The sequence below is a fragment of the Monodelphis domestica genome, chromosome 7 (assembly GCF_027887165.1).
Source record: "Monodelphis domestica isolate mMonDom1 chromosome 7, mMonDom1.pri, whole genome shotgun sequence".
NCBI lineage: Eukaryota > Metazoa > Chordata > Mammalia > Didelphimorphia > Didelphidae > Monodelphis > Monodelphis domestica.
Genome location: NC_077233.1, coordinates 291,300,599 through 291,315,406, shown reverse-complemented (window position 1 = coordinate 291,315,406; position 14,808 = coordinate 291,300,599). Strand labels below are relative to the sequence as shown.

The 14,808-nt window shown below is 38.7% G+C and overlaps 1 protein-coding gene across 18 annotated transcripts in view; it reads left to right on the top strand.

The window, feature by feature from the left end:
- Nucleotides 1–14,808, top strand: part of SEMA4D (semaphorin 4D) — a 163,642-nt gene that overhangs the window by 38,248 nt on the left and 110,586 nt on the right. For 15 of the 18 annotated variants that reach the window (XR_008913401.1, XR_008913400.1, XR_008913399.1 and 12 more), the window contains exon 2: nt 13,033–13,116. The exons of the other annotated variants lie outside the window; for them this stretch is intronic. The gene's annotated coding sequence lies outside the window, so the exon portion shown is untranslated. The remainder of the gene's footprint in view (nt 1–13,032; nt 13,117–14,808) is intronic. 18 annotated transcript variants of the gene reach the window in all.

Here is a 14,808-nt window from a genome sequence, read left to right as displayed (position 1 = left end):
GGATTTTAAAAGCCTGGGTTACCCTTCTAGAATGCAGCCAATCTGCCAATAGGTTTTGTGTCCTTTAAGAACCACTGGAGCCAGCCTTGGGGAATAGCCTAGCCTAATCAGCAGACCAGGTTCTGGAGCTTCCTTAAATAGCCCGGTGACTTTAAGGACTATGAATGTCTTGTGTTACTTACTCTTTATTTTATACTTTATTTACTGTGTTTACCCCTGGGCTGGGGAGCTCCTTTGAGTTAGGTAACAAACTAGGGCTCTTCTGACCCTCCTTTTAGAGATGGAGCACTAGGAGCAGAGAGATGTGCTGCTTGTTCAAAACAGTCCAGCACTGCTTGTGGACCATCTCCTGGGGGCTGTCTTGGGCTGCGCGAATACAAGTGCAAAGAATCGACCCCCCCTCCAAAGCCACTTCTGTCCTTGTGGGGGAGACAAGAACAACCCAAGGATGACAAGGTTTAAAGGGAGGGCACTAGCAGACTGGTGGGATCTGAAGGGAGGAAGATGGATCCTAGGAGGACGAAGGGAGGAAAGTGCATTCTAGCAACGAGGTGGATCAGTAGTGCACAGACAGAAAGAGTTGGAGGAGCCTATGAGAGAAAAGAGAGAAAACCTGTTGGGCTGTATCAGTGTGAGAGAAGAAGTCGTGTGCTTTGAGTGGAGAAGAGGACAGATTCAAGGGATGTGGCAAGATCTGGAAAGGGATTAAGGCTGTGAGGTGAAGCTTGAGGAGTTCAGAGCAATGATGAGGTGATGAGCTTGAAAGGATGCTGCTCTCTCTGACAAAAATAGAGAATTTTGGAATAGAGAGAGGTTTGGGGGGAAAGATAAGCTTTGTACATCATGAGTTTGTAGGCGAGGAGCTGGGCAATGGCGTGACAGATTCCAAAGGTGAGATCTTGGATGATGAGAAGGATGTTGGTATCAGAACATGGAGGTTCATAAGACAGATGATTTGGGGAAAGGGTAATGAATTCTGTTTTGGAGGAGCCGTGCTTGAGATTTGTACATCCACTTGGAAGTGATTAGTAGACTGCGATGTGGGACTGGAATTCAAGGAAAGTTAGAGCTGTTTATATACTCACATTGGAGAATCCTCTTGGTAGAGATTATTAAGTCTGGGAGGAGATGAAGTCAATAGAGCACCTGGTCCGAGTCAGAAAGACCTAGGCTCAAATTGAGCCTCAGATGCTCAACAGCTGTGTCAACCTGAGCAAGTCATTTAGCCTCTATTTGCATTCGTTTCCTTATCTCATAAAATGGGGATACTGATAGCAGCTACCTTTCTGGCTTATTATAAAGATCAAATGAAATAATATTTGTCAAGCACTTAGCCCAGTGTCCTGTAAATAGTAGGTGCTATATAAATTTGTTTAATAATAATAATAATAGATTCCCAGAAAGGGATTATGACATAGCCTTGGAGCACACCCACAGTTAGTATCTGTGCTGCATCATGAAATGGATTATGAATACAGCAAAGAAGACTAAGAGGGAGTCCTCAGACAGGAAGAAGAAGAAATAAGAGCAGTATGAAGACAATCTATGGAGGAGAAGGCAAAGGCCCAGTAGAAGAGGGTGGTCATTAATGTCAAATGTTACAGAGAAGTCAAGAAGGATAAAGACTGAAAAAAAAGACCATTAAATGTGACAATTAAGAGATAAGTTTTTTTGATTTAAGTATTTTTCCATGGTTACAAGATACATGCTCTTTCCCTCCCCTTCTTCACCTCCCCCAGAGCAGACAGGCAATTCTCCTGGGTTATATATGTATTATTACTCAATACCTATTTCCATTTTATTCATTTTTGTAATAGAGTAAAAAACAAAACAAAACCCTACATTCTGCACTCATATAAACAAGTGATAAATGTTTTCCTTCCTGTGTTTCTGCTCCCACAGTTCTTTCTCTGGATGTGGATAGTGTTCTTTCTCCTCAGTCCCTCAGAATTGTCCTGGATCATTGCATTGCCGCTAGTAGCAGAGTCGATTACATGTGATTGTCCCACAATGTTTCAGTTCCCGTGTACAGTGTTCTCCTGGTTCTGCTCCTTTCATTCCACATCAGTTAATGAGAAGGTCTTTCCAGCTCATATGGAAACCAGAATCGTCCCTTATTGCACAGTAGTATTACATCACCGTTAGATACCACACTTTGTTCAGCCATTCCCTAGTCAAGGAATACCCCTTTTTCCAGTTTTCTGCCACCACAAAGCACAGCTATGAATATTTTTGTACACATATTTTTCCTTATTTCTTTGGGGGTACAAACCCAGCAGTGCTATGGCTGGATCAAAGGGCAGGCAGTCTTTTAGCACCCTTTGGGCATAGTTCCAAATTGCCCTCCAGAATAGTTGGATCCATTCACAACTCCACCAGCAGTGCGTTAGGGTCCCAATTTTGCCACATCTCCTCCAACATTTATTATTTTTCTTTACTGTCATATTGGCCAGTCTGCTAGGTTTTAGGTGATACCTCAAAGTTGTTTTGATTTGCTTTTCTCTAATCAGGAGGGATTTAGAACACTTTCATGTGCTCATTGATATGTTTGAGTTCTTCATCTGAAAACTGCCTTTGGCCATTTGTCAAATAGCTTTATTTCTTGTACAAAAGATAACTTTTGAAGAGAGCAATTTCAGTTGAATGTGTTGTCAAGCTAAGGAGGAAGTTTAAAATATGAGAGGCTGGAAGCATTGTAGTGCCCTACCACTTACCAACATTAAGAAATTTGTAAGGAGTGGGGTACATTTGGTGGGGTGTGTGGGAGGTAATGTAATTGCTCCTCATACATGCCTGTTCATCTTATACTACTCAGTCTTCCCTACTGAAAAATGAAAAGGCTGTGTTGGGAAGGGCACTACTTTGTGAGAGTCACAGAACATAAGAACTCATTGGTATATAATGGAAGGAAGGGGCATGTGAGTGAACCCAGGGGTTCAGTCTGGGAATTTGCCTGTGCTGCTGCTGCTGCTGCTGGGTCATTTCAGGTTGTAACTTCTTTGAAGAGCTAGAGCTGTGAAAACCACTTAAGGCCAGATTTGTGAGGGGATAGAGCAGATTTTCTTCACCTGGAAATAGGGCTGGGTGTTTCCCTGATTGCCCTCCCATAGACTTAGTAGAGTTTCCTCTTCTGATTGAGTCCTGGAAGAGTTTTATTCCTTTTTCTTTCCCAGATACCCTTTTTATCTTTGATGGCGTGGATCATCTCTTATGGGAAGATAGTACCTTGAGGCTAATTGTGGCTGCCTATAACCCCCAAACCTCTTTTAGCTGGGTAATGACTAAATCTCTTTGAACCATTCCAAACTGTTTAAGTTCTTTTCCAAAATACTGACCTTTCTGGTGTTGCTGTGACAGTTTGGGATTACCTTCCTCCCCATCCCCCATGTTCCCTTCAGATTGCAATCTCTGCTAAATTGCCATTCTACCTACCCATCCCCCAAACTCTGAAGTGGGGAACCATCAATCAACAATTGATATCCTAAACTTCCATTATGGATTAGGTAAAATTAGGTGCTAGGGATTAAAATACAAAAAAAAAAAATTAAACTATATGTTTTCCCAAGGGAGACAGACCATACGATGATATCAGGAACTGGATGGGACTAAGAAGCTCATCTAGTTGAATCACCGACTCCCATGGGCCTGAGTTTGTTACATTTCACACCTCCCCTGTAGTTCTTTGATACTTTCCAGGGGGTTTGAGATATTTAGGCTCCAGTCCCCACAGATGATATTCCTTCAATTGTAAGGGTAAATTTCCTGCCTCCAGTTCCATTTAACGACTCTCACTCAGATTAATTTTTACAAAGGAATATTGACTTCAAAAATGTAATAAACCTACACAAATACTAGTCACATAGGGGGAGAGTGGAACATAATACCCTCTATAGCATTTCCTTTTCAGGAGAGGGCAAGGGAATTAGGTTTACAGTTTAGCTCCTTTCCTATATAGCTTAGTCCTAAGCTGCAAGTCTAAAACTCCTTGCTTGGTTTGAGACCCAAGCAATATTAGAGGTTACGGGTAGATATCCTAAGAGACCAAATGCATGGTCTTAAGTTTGAAGGTATAAAGCAAAAAGCAACTGAAACACCAACTTCATTCCTTGACCGTATCACTGAAGCTGCCGAGACATACCTGAACATGGATGTTCTGGAAGAGGGAACAGTAGCACATATAAAAGGAATCTTTGTGAAAAATGCTATCCCTAAGATAAAACTATTTTTCAAAAATAATTACCCTGACTGGGAGGAGATGGAATTGGAGGATATTAGAAGGGAGGCTACATACTTATGTACAGATACTGAGGATAAATATGAGGAGAGAGATAGTTATAGAATATCTTAAAAGAAAATTAAAGGAAGCAGAAGGAAAAAAGCTAGAGAAAGTGAGATTAAAGGCAGTGGCAGCATTAAGATCTATGAAACCTAATAACTATTACAAGCCTAGGGATAGAAGATCTGGTGCCCAATGTTGTTTCCTCTGCAATAGAATTGGACATTTTGTCAGGGAATGTAGATACAGAGGTCAGTTTTCCAGACAATTGAACAGGTATAGAGGATTTAATAGGCAGAATAATTGGAATAACAACAATAATAACTGGAATAACAATAATAGCTGGAATAACTTCAAAAGGGAATAATGGAAATTATGCCAGAATGCCTGCTGTCAGGGAGCTCAAGCACCAAATCTGAACACAATGCAGGACTGGGTTAAGTCTGGAGCAAGACCTAAATATAGTCAGGTTGTTAAGGGTGATCAAAGCAAAGGGGCTTGTTTCTTTTGAAAGTTTACCCAGTGTTCTTCTGTACTTAAATCAAGGGATAATGAATTGAGAGTAAATGAAAGTAAATTGAGAGATAATGAATTGAGAGTAAATTGAAAGTAAATGAAATGTAATAGTAATAAGGTTATTGAAGTTATAGATGAAGTGATTGAATCAAAGGACACTGTAATTAGTGTTAATAATTGTAGGGACAAAGAATATTGTAGTGTGAAATTAGTAGAAAATTCTAATGATTGTAAAATAATGGAAAATAGTGAAAAATGTAAACTGGATAATGATAATGAGATTGTAAATGAGAACAATGATACCAAGGTAGAGTGCCTAGGGGCCAAAGGGAGGAATGATAAAGCTGATGATGGAGTTAAAGATGCAAAATCCTGGGGATATCATGTAGTTCAAGCAGATGTAAACTTGGATGGACAGGAAATGACTGAGCTTTGTACTGATGTTACTGTGCTTGCACCAGTATTAGAAACAATTAAACCTCCAAACAGTACAGAACCATATGTATCTGTAACTATAGGTGATCAGATATATGATCTTCTGATTGATACTGGAGCCAGTAAATCAGTTTTGCAGTCTTCCTAAGAATTGTAGAGCTGTTGGTACATTGAAAGTAATAGGAGCTGTTATGGTATGATTATTTAAAGGAAGAGACAAGATGGGAACACCTAAATATTTTTAAGTTAAAGATTGGGAAAGGGAGAGGAAGGAGGGTAACAAGGGAGAAGGAAAATTTCTTAATCTTATCCCCAAATCTAATATTCCCTTATTAATATACTAATGCTTAACTTATCTAGGCCAAATAAGTTAAGTTTTCCCCAAACAGAACCTCACAAACTAAGTCCAGTAAATGAGCCAAGATCCCAGAGGAAAAATCCAAAGTAGGTCCAGAAGAGTTCTTTTTTGGTCTTCCTTCTAGCTGCCTGCGGCCAGTTCAAACAGGTTTCTCTTCTCAAACTGGTATCTCAACAAAGGGCCAGAAAACTTGAAGAAAGATGGATCATAGCTAACTCCCAAAGCTTTCCCCCAGGAGTCTTTTTTTTTTCCAGTTGGGACCTTAGACCTTGACCGAGGTTCCCATTTGATTCTCTGTCACATGTCCCTGTCAATCAAATGCAGTTCATTTTGCAGAATCATTTTGCAGTCTTTCTTGCTTACTATAGAGCTACTGGTCAATCAGAGAGAGTAGCAAAATTCCAACCAAAAATCATTACTTTAGGTCTTTTGTCTGTGAAGCATACCTTTCTTTGCATGCCAGACTGTCCCATGAATCTTTTCAGTAGGGATTTATTATGTAAATTAAGAGCAACAATCCAATGTATTGATACTGGGGATATAGCGTTATATCTACCAGAAGAATCTCTGAAAGCTTTTCCATTGCTGTTCTTGGATTCAGTCAGTATAGAGGATGACTTAGATTCAATCTATCCTCTACCTGAGGATATCCCTGAAGCTTTATGGTCAAAGTCTTCCACAGATGTAGGTCTATTGAAATCAGCTACTTCTGTAAGGGTGGGGACTAAGGAAGGACCAGTTCCTTGTGTACCTCAATATCTTTTAACTAAAGAAGCAATAGAAGGTATCAGACCAATCAGTGAATCCCTAATCCAACAGGGGATCATAATACCTTGCTTCTCAGAATATAATACACCTATTCTTCCAATCAAAAAGCCAAAGTTAGATCAAAATGGCAAAGTGGTATATAGATTCATACAGGTGTATAGATTCATACAGGATTTAAGAGCTGTAAATGATTATGTGATAAAGACACATCCTATTGTGCCAAGTCCAGCTGCTAGAATTTCTTCCATTCCAAGACATGCAAGATATTTCACAGTGGTTGATTTATGCCCAGTGTTTTTCTCTAAACCAATTCACAAGGATTCTCAAAAGATCTTTGGTTTTACCTGTAAAAAAATAGTGGGCTTGGACTCATTTGCCCCAGGGTTTCACCAATTTGCTAAGCCCATTTCCACAAATTTTAAATAGAGATCTAAAAACCATAACATTCAAGGAAAGTAAAATAGTGCATTTAGTAGATGATATTCTCCTTGCATCCCCAAATGCTAAAATATGTCTAAGAGATTGCAAGATTCTTTTGATAGAATTATATAAGCATGGACATAAAATCTCCAACGCAAAATTACAGTGTGTTTTGCCTCAAGTGCAATATTGGATTTGTGTTATCAGAGGGTTCCAGAAGAATCACACAGAATAGAATAGCAGATATCCAGAAACTGAGTGCTCCTAAGACTAAAAAACCACTCAGAGCTGTTCTTGAAACAACTGGTTTCTGTAGGCAATGGACACCTGGATATATAGTGAATTAACAAAGTATCTAACAGATTTAACCAGAAATACAGAACCAGAACTTCTGAAACTAAAACCTGAACAGCTGTTCGGATTGTAAGATTAATTGTATTATAGTGTATGGATATGTATATATTTAATGTGTGTAAATATGAAGTGTATATCTATGTGCATATGTATAGCATACATGTGTATATTGTATGTATTATATGTATATATGTGTAAAATTTGTGCAAATAGATCACTTATGTATAATTTTATCTATTGTTTCATGTAGTTTGCATAAGTGAGTTTAATGTTTTGGTTTACTTTTCTGTGTAAAACTTATGCAATGTTGTGTTTATTGTAATTTTCAAAAATTTTCTCTTAAGTTTGATGTCAATGCATTATAATAGAGGTAGAATGTTTTATATTAGTTGATAAGAGTAGTAGTTTATGAGTTTAATGTTTTGCATGAAAGTTGTGTTTATCTTTTGCTTTTTATGTTATTTGTTGTGCTTTTGCATATGTTTGTTCTGTGTTTGAAATTTGTAATTGTTCATTATTTAATTCCCTTTTTCCTTTCCTTGATAAATCCCTAGAATAGGATGGTATTAGATAGGTTAAGATAGTTGGATGTAGGATGTTTGTTATTTTAGGTAGATATTTTAGTTTAAGTAATATGTAAGTAAGTTAGTGCACAAATGCCAAAATAGTGTTTTCAACACGATTTAGGCTTTGTGCAAAGGGAGGACTGTAGAGAGGGAAGTTATAAAGTGCAAGAAGTTGCACAGTCGTTTGATTGACAGCCCTCAAGACTCAGAATTCTCCAAGAGCTGGCAGGGGAAAAGTTCCAAGTTGTTGAAGACACAAGTTTCAAACTGTCTCTTTGGAGCTGATGGTGAAGTTAGAAGGGTGTGTGTGCCTGAACTCTTACCTAGACAAGTTCATCTTGGAAGTTGACTGCCTCTGAATAAAACAACAAGACTGAGAGGAAGATTTCCCATACATTTCTGGTGGACAGAGTATGTTGGAGGAGCCTTTCTCTCTATTCCCTGGGACATCTGAGGATTCCTGAATTCCTGCTATCTACCTGCCAAGGACTCTGTTTGTGAGATTCTGGGATCCCTGTTGGACTTAATCTGTAGTTTAGTTATTTAGACAGGTTTACTTAGGAAAATAATGATAGTGGAAAATATCTTGGGCTTATAGTCAGATGTCAACCTCTCCCTTATTCCTTTTGCATCCTTCCCTTCTTTGTTCATAAATTAATTTTATTTGTGATTTTACCCTTGGATAAAGCCTTTCCCCTTTCCTAAAATCCCCATAACACTCTGCAGTACTTGCTGATTCGAAAATTCTGCCTAGAATCCTAACTCTGAGGTTGCAGTAACTTCACATCCTTTACAGTGGAGATTCCACCTCTTACACCTGAAATGAGGACAAACAAAACTGAACAAGACAAACACTCCAGGCTCATATTTCAGTGCCATAGTACCTAAAGAGAAAGAAAGAAGAAAAAATCCCTTCTCTCTTGTTGATTCAATTGATGGTGTCCAACTGCCTTCATCCTTGTACTTGATTTCTATTGTAATAACCTGTGCAAATTGTGATGGTCTTGACAAGTCAACAACTTCCACATCCCCCAAGATCTCTTTTGTGCCCCAAATTCTATATTGGTTTAGAGATTGTTTGGCAATTGACAAAAGAATGGCTGGAGATATGGAGCATTGTGTCTCCGGAGTCTTCTGTATTTTACAATCTTTTTTCTTTTGCATAATTAATTTTCTAGGGTACTGCTGCCCTATGGGTACTTCTGTATCCTGATTCTATGTGAACAACTGTGCTTGATGGGCTTCACAGCAGGGCCTGGCTAAAACTCAGTACAGCAAGGGAAAGCCAGCAAGTGTTCCACAAATAGGGCAGTGCTATTCCCTCTTCAGTGTCTTCACGTCCTTTTGCAAGGAGCCTTTTAATGGACCGTTTTTAATAAAGCAGTCTACTCATAATTTGTAACGCTTCAATAATATTTCTCTACAAGACTGTGATGCTTTCAGTGTGTCCAAATTGTAAAAGGAACCATCTGTGCAAGTAGTGTTTTTGGACCTGTTCGTTCAGGGTCCAGAACGTTCTCCTCATATATGAGCATGTTTAAGTGTCGTTTATATTGCAATTTTCTCTTGATGTGGCATTGCCATAGATCATGGGATTGTAGTTGAATGGAAAAATGGGTTGCCATCCTCCATTGCCCTCAGAATGTGGCTGAAACCTACCAAGCGGGGTAGGAACATCCCCTCAGTGTCCCACTGAGGAGCTCCACAGCCACGTTGACACACTCCTATGTACGGTCACCGTGTTGAGAGAACATTCACGCCCGATACTCGTCTGGCTCCTGAGCCGCGACACCTTTTCTGTTTACATAACCAGAAGTGGTCGTAACACCTGGATCTTACACATTGACACTGACGTGGTAATCGACTAGGGCACGTCACGATGCCTGTAGAAACCAAGATCGTACCCTTCTTCCACTGTACGGTGACGAGTAGCTCTGTCCCAAGGAAGCTGGCATGGAGGCGCATGCGGTAGGCAGCGCGAGTCGCAGATAGATCACCACACCAGAGGGCAGGCTTCAGCGCACTTGAACACCGGCATCCTAGGGCTTGCTTTGCTGGGTGCTGCTCAGTCGCTGATCTTCACCACTCGGCTGCGAGGGAAATCCACTTCTCTGCTTGCACATAACTGTCGTCTCTTCTTTCAATGAACAGCATCCTTAAAAGGGAGTTTGAAGAGTGTTACACTTGATGCGAGTAGCGCTTGAAGCTAAAGCACTGCGGGCCTCCTCTAACAGGTGATCTCTGTTATCCTGCCCAGTCATTTATTTACCTGGATGCGGTGCTATTCCACCCAGTGTTATCAAGTGTTGGTGTCGGAGGCTGACACACGGGTGCTTCACTCTGAGCCACTTTAGGGTACCAGCTGCACAGCCCCTTCCGGGCTTCTTCCAAGCCAGAGGAGGCAGCAGAAAGCAATAAGGCCTTATGAAAATCCTGGACTTTCTCCAACTCCAGGTGGCACCAAGGAGCAAGAGGAACTGTTGGCCAATGAGGTCTTCTCTCCCTGCTCAAAAAGGAACCACCCACCAGCCCAAACCAATCGGCTTTTTATCCCCTTTTACTGTGTCCTTTATCTCAGATTCTTCCTCTGCAGCTTTTTGGTGTGATTCCTCTTGTTCTTTCCCTGATTGTCTTTACTGACTTACAGACTCACTTTTCCCTTGAAAAATAAGAACTTCCCATTTTTTTCCTTGTTAAATGGCTAGTTGTAAAATCAAAGCTCAGACTTCAAATGTTTCTCTCTCATTTTGTTGTTTTACTCTCTTCCATAAAATGTGAATAGGCCAATTAATGATCATTGCCTTTATTTTTTGCAGCAGTTTGATTGTTTCTGGTGCCCTCTTGTTTTTGTCAGTGCTATTTCTCAGCCTTTTTATAACGTGACACTGTTCCCACAAAACATCGCTCCACATTGTTGACAAGGGCTGAGTTCTCATTTCTTATCTCCAAAGCTACCCAGATCCCATACCCAAACTGTTTTTTCTTATGTAAATAAATATAGATTTTAGCAGTGTATATGAAAATATAGAAATACTCATACTAGGTGTAAAAATAGTTTTAACAGTAGCATTGTACACTGGTTCACATCTTTTGACAGTTAATCCAAATCTTTTTCTTTGTACAAAAATACCTTTTCCATCTTTTTTATCATTAAGTGTCCCTTGTGAAAAGGACCTTAAAGAAGCAATGTACTTCCTAACAGAAGTCTCTGGAAAGTACTTCAGTCAAGTAACATTCGAAGTCATATCGTTTATAAGTTTCTGAGATGCTCATTGAACCCAGGTCTTCCTCGCCCTAATATCGGTGTGCTGTAGAGCTCATAGGTTGGCAACGTACCAAATTCCCTGGCATCTTTGCGTCAGCTGCTGTTCTGACTGCGAACCGTGCAAAATGTCAAGGTTTTAACTCCTCCTTCGATTATAAAGCTGTCAGACACAGGCATTTCCCTTCCCATCCCATGGAACCATTCAGAGCTGGTTTGCGTATGATTCACTGCGCAGCAAGTTTACTACGTCAGTAGTTACCACAAATAACCAGCACTTCTCACAAGGAATGAGACTTTTGATAGTCTGCCAGTTCTATTAGAAGCCTTGTATGAGGTGAGGAATCCTGTGATGTCATGGTTCTTTTGAAAGTTTGCTTCACTTGTGAAAAGCACCTCATTTTCTTTGGGAAGATTCTTGCCATCCTCGTCTATATCTACATCCTGCAAGTCTATATTTCCCAACTTGAACTGTCTGTGTTTTCTTTATGCCGATTTTAGCCATTTCAACCTTTTCTCTTCAAATTGGTTAAATACATATGTCTATCCCAAAGGGTTGTTATTCTCTTTAAGATTTAAATACAATAATTTAATTGTTGAAGATTTTCATTCTTGAGTTATTTCCCATTTTAACGAGTGTAGGTTTTTTTGTTTGAGACAAGGCTGTTGTACTTATCAAAGTGAATGTGATATGAACTATAGCAGATATTGCAGAACTTCACCCTTCTGCACAAAGGTTGCTAATTTTTTAACTTGCAGCCCTCACATCATCTTATCCTGTCATCTTTTCTGCCTCTCCCACTTAGAGTAGCGAAAGGCTTTTTTGGAATTTGTTTATCATGTGACCGTTCCGTCTAGGCCACATGTTCATTTGGAGGTGAAAGTTTGCCCGTTACTGTCACGAGATCAGAAAGTCGAGGAAGGCTATTGTTCAGTCACTGTTCGGAGTCCAAGCAACAACATGACTAAAAGAGGAGAGATTTTTTTTACCTAACAGACTCTGGCTTGATCATTAGGCCTAATCATGCTTTAGCCAAAAGGCCAAGTACTGTTGGAGATTTTGGTCCAAGTCTCATTTCTCTGGGACTCTCCAGAAATTATAGTCATTGTAAATGCTTTTAGATGAATACTGAAAATATGAGCCCCACTTGCTCTTTTATATCCATTATTTTCACATTTTAATTTCTTTTAAATTAGGCTTTCTCCACCTCTTCACCCACCATTGAAAAAACAAAAACAAAAATAAATTGTAAAAAAAGATGTATAATCAAGCAAAAAAACACTGAAAATATACAGCAGAACCTTGCTTTATGTGATCAAGCCCTTTCATATAAGTTGAAAATCCGTCACAGTGAACTCCATTGTTTAATAAGTATTTCAGATATGAACATGCCTAGCCACTTAGTGACTTTCTTAGGTTTATCAGAACTGCCAGCCTTACTACTCTTGTACTTTGGGGCCATTATTAATAACTAAGTTGTATTAATGAAACAAAGAGAAGCACTGCTTTGAGGACATGACTTATTGCAACTGAAAACTTGGGACAAAGACTGGTGTAATTGCTAATGTTTGGCCCAAAAAAATGCAGTGCCTCACATGAACAGATCTCGGAGTAAGCATGTTTGGGTGAACTGCTGAGACTTTACACTGCTTGGGAAAATGGCAAATAGTTTAATTCATAACCATTTTCTGCCTTCATTTAAAAAAAAATTGTCAGTCACATATACCTGAATTCTTGTGTGTTGAACTTATATAAAACAAGATTCTACTATGTTTCTTTCTGCTCTTTTAGAACATTATCTCTCTGGCAGATTATGTAGCCTGCTTCCTCATTGGTTCTCTGGAAACAGGATTGATCATTGATTTTATTAGAGTTCCTGAGTCTTTTTTATGCTCATTTGTCAGGGCCAATTAAATATATGTATTTGTTTGCATTATATCAGTTCATCTACAATACCCTTGATTGAAAAATTTCCTTTCCAAAGTGTTATTTTTATCTAGTGGAAATAATTTTTCTAGTAGTATTAATTCAAAGGTTTCTTGTAGTAAAATATCCTATTTTTTATTGTTATTTCAGATTCTACTAATTACAAACTAGGAAGAATTATATCCCTATATCTGGAAGGTAACATCGAATTATTTGAAAACATTTGATCATTAGGTGAGTAAAGAAACATACCTACAAAATGTTGTTGGGTTTTTTCTTTTTAGAAACCAACTCTTAACTTTTTCAATCATTATTTTTCCAAAGAATCTGCAAATATTTGAGGTGTTCCTTTATTGTTTATATTGCTGTTCAGTTGCTTTCATAGTCATGTCTGATTCTTTGTGATCTCATTTGAGTTTTCTTGGTGAAGATACTGGAATGATTTATCATTTTTCTCTCCAATTCATTTTTCAAATGAGGAAATGGAGGCAGACAGGGTTAAAAGACTTGCCTAGGATCAATACAGGTAGCAAGTATCTAAAGCACTTTTCCAGATAGTCTTGTATTTACTATATATTTGAAGAAACAGTAACTCTTTAGGTTCTGATGTGAAAAGTAACAAATAGACCCACCTCTGAGTCACAGAAGTATTTATCAGAGACTTAGTATATGTAGCATACATACACATACCTCATTTGTTATTGGAATACTATCAGAATAACAAAATTAATTTGTAGTAAAACAATGAGAATATTGTGTCTGTGGCCTTGCAAAGATGCTGAATGCTCTTGAGGCCAGAGAACTAGTTCCTTGGAGAGCTCTTGACAATATCTATTTGTTCTATATAGTCATTTTTACATTGATTTTTAAGGAAAGGTACTGCACAGGTCAGTGACTATTGACTAAATGGCTTTGCCAAGTTATTGTTAACTTCTTAATGTTCTCCTGGAGGAAGATAGAAGGAAAAATGGGAAGAAAAGTGGGAAAAAGAAATGAAAGTAATCCAAAAAGAAAATAACTTAAAAGACAAAAATTGCCCGTATAGAAAAAGAGGCACAGAAATAAAATGAAGGAATAAGCAAATTAGAGGACAGAATTGACCAGCTGGAAGCCATGAAAAGCAGGATAGGCCAAACTAAAAAGAAAAAGTAAAAGAAAATCAGTCTTTAAAGACTAGAATTGGGCAAGTAGAAGCTAATGATCTCATGAGACAGCAAGAATTAATAAAGCAAAATCATGAGAATGAAAAAATAGAGGGAAACATGAAATATCTAATTGAAAAGACAACTGACCTGGAAAACAGATCCAGGAGAGACAATTTGAGAATTATTGGATTACCTGAAAGCACTGAAAAACAAAAAAAAAGCTTTGATATCATACTACAAGGAATTACTCAATAAAACTGCCCTGATATTCTTTTTTTTAAATTTTAACCAGTTAATTTAGAATATTTTTCCATGGTTACAAGATTCATATTCTTTCCCTCTCCTCCCCAAATCCCCTCCCTTAGCTTATGCAATCGCACTGGGTTTTACATGTGTTATTAAGACCTATTTCCATATTATTAATATTTGCACTAGGGTGATCATTGAGAGTCTATATTCCCAAACATATCCCTGTTGACTCATGTGATCAAGCAGTTGTTTTTCTTCTGTGGTTCTACTCCCACAGTTCTTCCTCTGAATGTGGATGAAATCTCTTTCTCATAGATCCCTCCAGGTTGTTCTGGATCATTGCATTGCTACTAGTAGAGAAGTCCATTGCAATTGCATTCAATTAAACCACAGTGTATCCGTCTCTGTGTACAATGTTCTCCTGGTTCTGCTCCTCTCACTCTGCATCACTTCCTGGAGGTCGTCCCAGTTCACATGGAATCCCTCCAGTTCATCATTCCTTTGAGCACAATAGTATTCCATCCCCAACAGA